A 12,286-nucleotide genomic window follows, 5' to 3' on the forward strand; every position below is an offset into this window, starting at 1 on the left:
ATCTGAAGGACAAATCCCACTTAGTATTGGTGTATGATCTTTGTAATATTCTGTTTAATTAGCTTGTTACTATTTTGTTGTGAATTTTTACATCTATATTTATCAGAGATACTGTCCTATATATATATATATATTTTTTTTTTTTTTCCTCCTGTGATGTCTCTGTTTGTCTTTTCTATCAGGGTAATGTTGAGATCATAAATTAGTTTGAAAGTGTTCCCTCCCCTTCATTGTTTTGGAGAGTTTGAGAAAGACTGGTGTTAATTCTTTTTTAAATATTTGATGGAATACACAAATGAAGCCATGTGGTCCTGGACTCTTCTTTGTTAAGAAGTTTTTGATGACTAATTCAGTCATCTTACTTGTAATTAGTCTGTTCAGATTTTCTATTCTTTCATGATTCAGTATTTGCAAGTTGTGTCTTTCTAGGAATTTTTCCATTTCTTCTAGATTATCCAGTTTATTGGTACATAATTGTTTATAGTAGTCTCATATGATCCTTTTATTTCTGTGGCATTGATTGTAATGTTTCTTCTTTCATTTCTGATTTTATTTATTTGTGTTTTCTCTTTTTTTCTTCTTTAGGCTCGCTAAAGTTTGTCAGTTTGAAGTAATAAGGAGGAGATATCCAGCTATTATATAGATAGATCCCAAATTCTGATGTAGTGGGACTCTCCCCTCTCCTCCATAGTGCCCTGTGCTCAGAGAATTATGCTGTGACCTACTTTGCTAATAAAATATTTTCTGTTCTTAAAAAAAACTATTTTGCCACCATAATGAGAAATTATTCTCCTCAATTGTAAAGATTTTACAACTTCATAGTTGGGAAGAAATTAGAAATTTTTCCTTATTTCTTATCACTCTACAAAAGAATTTTAGTCGCCAGATGATTCAACTTCAGTATCTAAGAAATGTCTCTTTCTAAGATAAGTGAAAATATCATAAAGAATAAATAATAATACAGATAGGGAAAAAATAAAGAAGAACTACTTTTATTGAGGGTAATTCTATCTTTACTTGAGATCATTGTATCTCATTTCATATTATTTTTTCTTACTTTAATGGAAAAAATACTTTTATCATAAATTTCCGGTGCTAATAAAAAAAGAGATGGATAGATTTCAACTCTTTTTAAAAACAAATATAGATAGTTCATAGCTGAATTCCATGATGTCTCTATTCTGGACTAGATGGTTGCAGAGGGAAGAAAATGGAACCCAGAATTCAGAAACAAATTATTATTTTCATAGAGCTCTTAAACAGATATTTAAAAAAGAAAAAACAACTAGTACTCAAGAAATGAGTAAGCTACTCTTTAGGGAAGGCAATAGTTCAATATCTTTATGTTATTATAATATAATTATTTTAAGTAATTGGGTTAATGGAGGTAAATCCTATATTTTATCAAATAAAGGTAGGTTAGACAACTAAGTGGAGAATCCATAATGATGCTTTCCTTGTTGGGGCACATGGGTGGCTCTGTCCGTTAAGCATCTACCTTCTGCTCAGGTCTTTATCCAGGGTCCTCGGATCCAGCCCTGAATTGGGATCCCTACTCAGCAGGGAGTTTACTTCTCCCTCTGCCCTTCTCACTGCTCATGCTCTCTTTCACTCTTGGTCACTCTATCTCTTGAATAAATAAAAGCTTAAAAAAAAAAAAGATACTTTACTTGTTATCTATTGTTGTATAACAAATTGCCCCCAAATTTAACAGTTTTAAATAACATTTATCATCTCTGTGAGTCAAGATCTTGCTGTGGTTTAGTTGGGTGTTTATGGTTTACTCTCTCAGAAGTCTGCATCACAGTGTTATCTAAGTTTGTAGACATCTAAGTATTCAGCTGGAGGAGAGTTCACTTTGAAGTTCACTCAGGTAGCTGTTCACAGGTCTCTAGGTCCTTGTTAGCAGGAGACTGGAAGTATCAGCTCCTGGCCCTGTGGCTTTATCCACGGGGCTTCTTATATGGCTGCTGGTTACCCCAGGGTACAGATTCTGAAAGAGAGATCCCAAGACAGAAGCCATCCCAAGACAGATCCCAAGACAGAAGCCATCTGGTTTTTGAATTGGTATGTTACTGCTTCAGCTGTATTTAATTCATTAGAAGTGAATCACCAAATCTAGCCATACTCAAGGCAAAGGATTATGTAAGAGTGTGAATATGAGGAGTCAGGGATCATGAGGTGTGATCTTAGAGTCTGCCTACCACAGATAATATCTACTTATAGACACATTCCCTTTCCTCTTAAACTCCTGAAAGCAGCTCATTGTCTTCACTAATGTTTGGATATCATCAGTGAATGAAAACCGTGGAACCCAAGGTAAGGGATATAGTAACTCTGGTACTGTGGTTGGATTTCAAACCTCAGGGCAGACTGACTGGAGCATATCCATGTCATCTCAGTGGTATTAATTTTCTAATGTATAAATAGCAGGGTTTGTGTTTTTATCTAATTTTCCCAGGTATCTACAAGGCTTTGTGTTCTCTCTCTCTCCTCTTTTGTTTTCCTTCAATTATATCATAATGTTAATTCTTTACTCTTTGACCTTCATTGAAGGTTATTTACTATGTATCATCGCTATCCAGACAAACTGGGTAGATGAAAAGCCTGACAAAAGGTCTCTGTAGATATGACTTCTAATGAAAGAAATGAAGTGGGAAAGATTATTCCTTTATCTGGTTATTTTTTAAGCTAGCAAATATAACTATTTTTATCTGAAGTCACTAAAGCCTTCTGTAGATTGAATTTCTCTAGGTACACTCTGGGTACACATACTTCAGAAATAAATTTAGTCAACAATAGAACTTAATGTTATTAAAAGTCTAAAATATGTATTTCGTATTTTATTCAAGAGGCTTGGCTGTTCTCCTGAGCTAACAGTAAATTAACAGTGGGGCCTGGTTCTTGTCTTTTCTGCTACATTTAAATCCCAATCCTAGTGACTAAAGCATATAAACATATAAACATAAGCTCTTAATGGTTTGAATAAGGTCGAAGACAAAAAGTTCCCTAATTAAATTCTGAAGTTAAATACAACTATTTTACCAAGCTCAGTCTGCTTAATGTATCTTGTTTGTCACATGCGGTTCATAATTATACTGAGAAAAAAAGGAATTAAGAGTACAGAATTTTAGAAGCATATATTTTTTTAAATTTTCTATTTTTAATGCTAAAACATCAAGTCCTATTTTGCTGCCGTATTTTCTTCTTCTAATGACCTTAGCTAAATTCTAAAATTCTCACCCGCATTTGTAAAAATGTAATGATAAAATAAACCAGTAGCAAAGTTGAATGGAATCCAGTACTAAAATCCCTTTCCTCACTCAGCTGCTTCTCAGACACCTGAAATGTGCTGCTTAATTTAGAAAGAAAAATTACAGTGAGGCTGCAATCCTGCCTTTCAGAGACAAGGGAGCAGGAAATGATTTGCAGGTGATTGAAAGGTGGTGTTTGCACTTAGGATTTCCTGAGCTTTCCAAATTTAACCTTGGAGCTTACCTATCTTTGATTTTAAGAATTAGATCCTACCCATATTCTGGATATCTCCCCACTGTAGTTGTGCATCTTGGCTGGGGATGAGAAAAATGAAGGCTACATGCTCAGTCCTAAAAGAGAAAAGAGCAAAATAGGATGTGAAGGAAATAAATGAAGGCTACAGTTAGCTTTCCTCTGAGCCAAGGACAAGAAGCTGACTTCTCCTTTAATTTAACCCTTGGATTGTCACAGAGAAATAGGGCTTTGAAGAAAATTCTGTTGCATTTGCCATTTCCAAGCAGAAAAATAAAATTATGAAATAGATACATGAGAAACTTTTTAAATATTTTTATTGCAAGATGCTGTGAATAAATATTATAGAATCAAATGTAAAATATTTATGCATATATACATATTATTTGTATGAGTAAATGCATATAAAGTGTGAAGCAAGGTAAAAATCTCATTCTTTTCCTAAGATGTAGAATAATGCGTTTGTTTTCTAGGTGAACCAATACCTTATATTCTAAAGATAAATTCTATGATTCTTTGCTTAAAGGAATAGTCTGAAAAAAAAAATAATTAACCCTTTCCCACAAGACTACTATTAATTCTTTTTTTTTTTTTTTAAAGATTTTATTTATTTATTTGACAGAGAGATCACAAGCAGGCAGAGAGGCAGGCAGAGAGAGAGAGGAGGAAGCAGGCTCCCCTAGAGAGCAGAGAGCCCGATGCGGGGCTCGATCCCAGGACTCTGAGATCATGACCTGAGCCGAAGGCAGCGGCTTAACCCACCGAGCCACCCAGGCACCCCACTATTAACAATTCTTATTGAAAACCTCCTCTGTCTGAGTTCTGAATTAACTAGCACAGTACATCCACAAAATTCCTGATATATATTGGTTAAATAACTGAATAAAGCAATGAAAGAAAGCAGGAGGAAAAAAGTAGAGAGAGAAAAGGAGAGAGATGGAGGAGGGGGAAGGAAGAAGTTATATAGTAGACACAGACAACATTTTATCCACTGGACATGACATCTTGAAAAGCTTTCTTCGCTTGGCTTCTAGAAATACCATTTTTGTCTTTTTCCTTCTGCTTTACTAGTTGTGTCTTTTCAGTCTCATAGGATGGTTTCTTTTCTCCCTCCAATTTCTAAACATTGGAGTGCATTAGGGCACTGTCCTTGGTTATGGATTTTTCTCTATGCCTAGCCAGTTCCTAAGTAATCTTTTCAAATTGTGTGACTATTATACCAATAATCCTACCCACCCAGCCACCAGTTCTCTAAACTGAAGTGCTTTCCTAAACTCTGGGCTCACATATTTAACTTTCTACATGATCCTCTTAGATCCCAAATAGCTATGTCAGTGCTAACATTTACCAAATAGAATTCCTGATTTATATGCCCTCCCCTCCTGATCTTTTCCTTCCTCAATCTTCTCCATACCTACCAACAATACTGCTTTAACTAGTTTTTCAAACTAAACACTGAAGACATTATATTTCTTTTCTTTTATTGTATCACTAAACTATGTGAGTTTTACCTTCAAAAGAGATACCAAATTCCATCATTTTTCACCTTATCCATGCTGTGACAATAACTTGTACAACTTGTTCTTCTCTTGCCTAGATTACTGGACTAGTATCACGACAGTATTCCTGCTTCAGCGTAGCTTCTTGTTTCAGTCAGGTCAGGGCCCAACTAGACAAATCACTTTGGAGAGTCCCTCGCCCATATCATAGGTTGAGGTTCAAAAAAGAAGAGGGATGACTCGCTCTCTTTCTTCCACCGTCTTGGTTCTACACTCACTGCACAAAATGCAATGCCTGGTGAAGCCACAGAAACCATGCCTGCTACAGAGCAGGAGTTGCCAGGGCCTCAGGCTGAGACAGGGTCTGGAAGAGAATCTGACAGTGATAAATCAGTACCAGAGGTTGAGGAACAGGATTCCACACAGGCGACCACACAATAAGCCCAGCTGGCAGCCACAGCTGAAATCAATGAAGAACCGGTCAGTAAAGCAAAACAGAGCTGAAGTGAAAAGAAGGCACAGAAGGCTATATCCAAACTGGGTTTTTGACAGGTTACAGGAGTTAGGAGAGTCACTATCTGGAAATCTAAGAATATCTTCTTTGTCATCACAAAACCAGATGTCTACAAGAACCCAGCTTCAGATACCTACATAGTTTTGGGGGAAGCCAAGATCAAAGATTTATCTCAGCAGGCACAACTAGCAAGTACTGAGAAATTCAATTTCAAGGTGAAGCTGTCTCAGACATTCAAGAAAACATATAGACTCCAATGGTACAAGAGGAGAGTGAAAAGGAAAAGGTTGATGAAACAGGTGTGGAGGTTAAGGACATAGAATGTGTCATGTCACAAACTAATATGTCAAAATCAAAGGCAATCCAATTCCTGAAGAACTACAGTAATGATACTGTAAGTGTTATTACAGAGTTAACAATGTAACTGTCTGAAAATGAGGACTTTTTTTTTTTTGCTGTTTCAAAAGAATAACAGCAGCTTGGTTTGAAATTTGTATAGTATTTCTATTATTAATAAAGTTATAGTTTCTTGGTGGATGGGAAAAAAAATAAGAGGCATAACCAGAGCACAAAAGTATACTCACTACTGATGCCAGGAAAAGTAGAACCACCATAATTCACTCAGCTCATTGTCAGTGATGAGGCAGAAAGAAAGAAGATGAAAAAATGTCCTAGCTTCTCTCTTCCCTCCACTTGTCAGTGTCTCACCCAGCTGTCTCATAAAATGCCTAGAAAATATAGTATGAAGGCAGAACTTGAGAAAGGAAAGAATGGGTATTAAAGCAGTTGGGTCAAGGACCAATGAACCCTGCCCTAACTCTACCACACCATAGCTTTATGTTCTCCCAAAAGCAAGAGTGAACCACATGAAATAGAACACGTATCCTGCCAAGTGCCTAATGTCACACTTCCAATGGTTTTATATCATAATCTAAATAAAATACCAAGTTCTAATCATGACCTATGATGCTTCACGTAAACTAGCCACTTCTACTACTCTAATTTCTTCTTCTTTGCCTCACCTCATTTCAGTATGTAGCCTTTCTTGCATTTCATTGTCTACATCTAGCAAAACTTCTTCCCCATCTTTTCCATCTGTTTGGTAAATCATTCCCCTTGTTTACTAGGTTTGTTTCCAGCTTCAGTCAGGCCTGTGCTCTAATAACACCTCCCCACAGAGGACTTCTGTGGTCATTTTTCCAAAATATTGACTCATACACTAATTTATATCTCCTTACCATGCTTATTTTTTCTTCTTAGCACTGTCACTACTTCACAATGTTGGGGAACATCATCAAAAAGACCTGACTGCCAAATGACCCATGATCTTAGTAGGCCCTGACATCTTCATTCCCTTGCCTATCCTTGGAATATGGGTTCCACTAGCTTTTCCTGCCCCCAGATGCTGCTCCAAAGATAGAGCCTTTAGACAGGCATGTGGTATCAAGAACCCCTGTATGATATATGTGACTGAACCCATTAAGGCCCCTATTCAAATTTTTAAGATTTGGTAGGTGGATGTGGGAGCCCATTTGTCTTGCTGCCGCCCACAAAAAGCCCTGTATGTAAGTTCCCTTTGCTTAGTAAAACTGCCACTTCCCAATTAGAATGGCCTTTCCCTTTCTTTGGTCTCTCCGTGCCCTCCAAGTATGAAGGCCAGTTTCAAGTATACCTGCTAAGCTCCTGATAGGGTTGTGAACCAATGCACAATAAATGGAATTCTTATTTGTCTACTGTTTTCCTTCCTTACTAGAAGATAAGCTTCCTAAAGGTAATGCCTTCACTTGTTTATTAACATACCCCAGTGCTTGAATCAGTGTCTAGCAAATAACAGGAAGTCAATAGATATTTGTTGAGCAAAGAAACAGAAATAAATTTCTTATATTACTTCTGTGTGAATTTTTGTCTTCCCTTTCAAAATTGGTTGTAACCCAACAGTCTCTTTGAAATGAATTATTTGGAACTGAGAACACATTTTAACAGCTCTATCAATGGTAAGGTGTTGGATAGATTTTCAGATGATTCCATTGGGAGTATAGTTACAATATCATCAGTTCAAATAAAAATGAATAGAAAATCAAACAGTTTTATTATTAGTATTCAAACAATATAAATTTCTGAATATTGAAAATTATGAAAAGCATACTTGATGAAAAGAAACATATAAATTCTCACCACACCTACAAATTTAGACTTAAAGTAATGTTATATGTTACCTAGTCAAAACTTCAAGCCAAAGAGGAAATTTGCCTTCCAAAACAAACCTGTGAAAAGGTCATCCATTCTCTATGAACATTTCTAATGACAAAAACTAACTGTACTGTGAGGCACCATCCCCACCAGATAAATTTGAGGAAGTTCTACAATTTATATAGCTCTATTACAACATCTTTCATCATCTTAATATCTGCCAATATTTACTGTTAGCCTTTTAAATTTATGATGGGTAAACATAATCCCCTCTTACATAACAGTTCACCAATTATTTTGGGGAAGCCACTATGTCCCTCCTAATATTTTTGCTTTCTATGCTAAATATCCTAATCCTTTCAATCCATTCTCATACAGCTTGATTTTCAGACCTCTTGACAGGTTAATCACTGTATATACTCCTGCTTAATAATGTCCAGTGCTGGATTTCTCTCTCAGCCATTGCGATGTAACAAACCACCTCAATGCTAAGGGACTTGAAAGAAAAACCAGTTTTTATCCCTCATGAGTCTGTATGTCATATAGTTCTTCTGGTCTCAGCTGGACTTATTCTTATATACCTGGGCAGTTGTGGGTCTGGTAAACAGCTCTGGCAATGTTGGCCAGGCTTCCTCACATGTTTCAATATTTACTAGTAGTAGACAGGATTAGGAAGCATCAGCTGGGGCAACTGGCCTCTCTTCCACATGGTCTTCAACTCCTAGCTGGCTAGCTCAGACTCACAGGTCACTGAGAGAAAGAAGCGGCACAAGACAGTTGAGACCCAAGTTCAGGACTGGCACCCACACCATTGTACTATATTCTGTTGTCCAAAACTTGTTAAGAGTCAGCCCAGATTCAAGAGATGGGAAAGATTCCACCTCTTCATGGAAGGAGCTGCAATGTCACCTTACAAAGGTGGTTAGATATATAGAGAGGAAAATTAGAACTATTTTTGCAGTCTACTACAATTTCCTAGAGTTAGACTAAACATGTGTGCTTAGTGTACTAGAAAAAAACAGGAACATCAAAAGGGTGCGAGATAAAGATAATGTGAAAGTATTTGGCATTTAAGATGTGTATTTTTTAATTTATTGAAATAATTATCTTGAAAGCATTAGAATTTAGTTGGACATATTATGATTATTTTGTAGATAATTATTGATATTTCTTTTGAGGGACATATGGGAAAGAGGGATTCCATAAACCTTTTAGTCCTTCTGGCTCTAAAATTTCTTGATTTAAGCTTTTAAACATCTTTCCTGAAATATGGCACTCAAAATTTTACTCAATCTTCATAAATTACAGACATACTAAAAGAAGTGCTGGAGTACTTTTACAGATTTTAAAGATCTACATTACAGATCATTTATGTAGAATATGTGTTTGTCAAGGTTTTGTACTCATCTAGGTTCTTCAGAGAAATAGGCAAAATATTATGTATATATATATATAATTTGTATATTATGTATATTATATTTATATATATTTTCAGAGAGAGGGGGAAAGAGAAAGAGGCAATTATTACATAGAATTGAATTGTGCGGTTATGGAGAATGAGAAGTCCCAAGATTTGCAAGTTAGCAAGCAGCAAGCACAGGGCAGTTGAGTGGTATAATTCTATTTTGAATCTGCAAGCCAGAGAATCAGGAGAATCACTGGTATAAATTCCAGTGCTAGCATGAGACCCAAGGCAAGAGAACACTGATATTCCACCTCAAAGACAAACAAACAATGAGAGAAAATCTCTCTTCTTCAGCCTTTTTTTCTCTTTTTTTCTACTCAGGCCTTCAACGACTTGTATGATGTCCTCCTACATTGTGAAAGGCAATCTGCTTTATTCAGTCTATTGATTCAATTGTTAATCTCATCCAGAAACACCCTTACCCATACTCACCCATACCCAGAACAACATTTAATTAAATATCTGGACACCTTTGGACTAGTTAAGTTGACACATAAATAACCATCATAGGTTTATTTAGGGAAATAGGACTACTAGGAATTATGTAAATTCATAGGACACCAAGAGTGATGAAACCTAATGAAATTATGGAAACTGGTAAAATGTCCATGAAAGGTAGTTGCCTCTGACTTCGGTAGTGGATGACGCTCTAGAACAGCAGAGCCAACCTTCAGGAAAAACATCTAGATGCGAAAGGAGGGAATTCAGAGACATTGGAACACCTGAGGAAAAACAGAAATTGAAATCACTTCTCTCACCATTTCCATCCACAGTGACCTATATAATCTGCAGAAGTTGACGCCCTCTGCCACCAAATGGCACAATCACCTCACCCAAAAATGGGCCTGAGGAGATCTTTGGTAGCTCCAAAGACTGCCGGCCTACTTCAACAAGACATCACTAACCACATTCAAAAGCTGCAGTGCTGCCTGAGGCCAAATTCTGACCTTCAGGTGGAATGACTGCTCTTTACTCCCCTCAAAATCTCACTGAAATTTCCTTTGTAGGAATCCACTGTGACTTTGTTAAAATTTGTTAAACAGAACCCAGGGTGTTAGTGAGCCAGGGTTCAACAAAAGACCACAAGGGAATCGAAATAGAGAAGTTTACTACTCATAGGTCCTGGAGGAAGTACACAGCATTCCTTAAGGGGCCACATAGGGACACTGAGGCAGAGTTTCAACAGAAAGAGTCCAGCAGAACCTGCGGCACACGCTTTCATTAGGGTCTAATGGAGGAGTGCTTTGGGGCTTCCCAAGCTGAGACCAGATTGATAAAATCAAACCTAAAAAGAAGTGGGGTTTTGATAAGGTTCCTGGGGACCTTATCTAAGGGGAGTATAAGGAGAAGGTCTTGGGAGGCAGGAGAGAGTGCCTACAACAAAGGAGGTTGTCCGAGCCATCTTAGGATATCAGAATATCAGGAATCACATCACGATTACTTGTGGCTCTTGAGGGTGTTATCTACAGCATTGTTCACAGGAGGAGCTAGCGTCAGTTCAAGACCCCTACAGGCTACTTGGCTACACAAAATGGATGCTGAGGTAGCAATATTATGAAATAGTTTAGTTAAACTTTCAACACAACCCTAACCTGAAACTATATTGGGAAGGAATTCTAGAAAGTGTTATTTAATATAGCTAAATTGAAAAAGTGGGAAAATAACCCCATTCACTTTTTGTCAACTTGAGATACATGTACACATCTTTTAACTATACTTAATCCCTAAAGAAAGATACAAGCAAAGTCACACTCCAAGAAGCAACTGAACTTCATACAACCAAAAACACACTAACTCTTTCTCCAAAAGAGGATAAAAGTCCCAAAGTCATTTTATCCCTTTTTTGGATGGATGATGTTCTTTTCTTTTCTATACAAGGCACATTTTATTTTTTTTTGTATTTACTTTTTAAAAGATTATTTATTTATTTATTTGACAGACAGAGATCACAAGTAGGCAGAGAGGCAGGCAGAGAGAGAGAGAGAGAGGTGGAAGCAGTCTCCCCGCTGAGCAGAGAGCCCGATGTGGGACTTGATCCCAGGACCCTGGTATCATGACCGACCCGAAGGCAGAGGCTTTAACCCACTGAGCCACCCAGGCACCCTTCAAGGTCTGGGCGATAGCAGTCTTGCCCATATTGAGTACTTGCAGTTTTCCATTAACTTTATCCCAGAACATGGGGCACTAAGCGGGTAGCCATGGTATCTACTTCATTCCGGCCTATGTCTCCGGAAGCAAATTGATTTCCACTAAAGGGTCAGGATCAATTATCCCAGAGAGCATAGTAATACCCTTTTTGCCAACAGATTCACTGTCATGAGAATTCTAAAGTGGCCAAGTGGTAATCTCAACCTTTAGTTAAATAAAACAATTGTGTCCCGTTGTGAGAATATTTATTCCTTGGGAACTAAGACATTTCAAGCAGCAGAACTCAAAGATATGAGGACAGAAAGCAAAACTTCCACTAATGGTTCATTTACTAGAGGTAAAAGTAGGAGAATTACCCCCAAATTTTATGCCTGGTTTCCTGAGTTATGAATGTTTGCTATGGGAGAAATAGCACTAAATATTGATCACTGATTTTTAACATACCTCACATCCTAGGGGATACTATTTCTACCCCAGAATTTGATGTGCCCATCTGGCACAGTAACTGAATCTCCTAAAGGCTTTTTCACTATTCTATCTTGCTAGCTTCCTCAGTGTGATGATAATCACGGGAATCAATAAATTCCATAAACATGAGCCAATTTGCAGCTACATCAATATTTCCTTTACCCTGAAAGTCATATCTTGACATGTTCCAGATGCTTTGACTCTAGAAATTTCACTGAAGTGGTAGACTACTGAATTTCTGTGGCATTTACCTCCTTCCATCTGGCACACATGTGTATTATCAATGTGTCTGGAAAAGCTGTGTCTTCCTTCTCACCATGCCCTGTGAGAATCAGATCATTAATTGAACAGCCTAGTGTTGTTCTGGTTTTGAGAGACCATCAAAGTATCTATGTACAAGATTATGATATTGGGCTAGGAATTTGATATTGCCCTAGGGTAGAAGATTAAACATGTATTTCTATTCCTGTCAGGTAAAAGCAAAGAGTTCCTAGT

General features: G+C 37.2%; 1 pseudogene; it reads left to right on the forward strand.

Moving 5' to 3' along the window:
• The first annotated feature begins 5,297 nt into the window (after positions 1-5,297).
• Positions 5,298-5,944, forward strand: LOC111157497 (annotated as a pseudogene).
• Positions 5,945-12,286: the final 6,342 nt, after the last annotated feature.

Source organism: Enhydra lutris, unplaced genomic scaffold (genome assembly GCF_002288905.1).
Source record: "Enhydra lutris kenyoni isolate GAN:26980312 unplaced genomic scaffold, ASM228890v2 scaffoldscaffold3, whole genome shotgun sequence".
Lineage (NCBI taxonomy): Eukaryota > Metazoa > Chordata > Mammalia > Carnivora > Mustelidae > Enhydra > Enhydra lutris.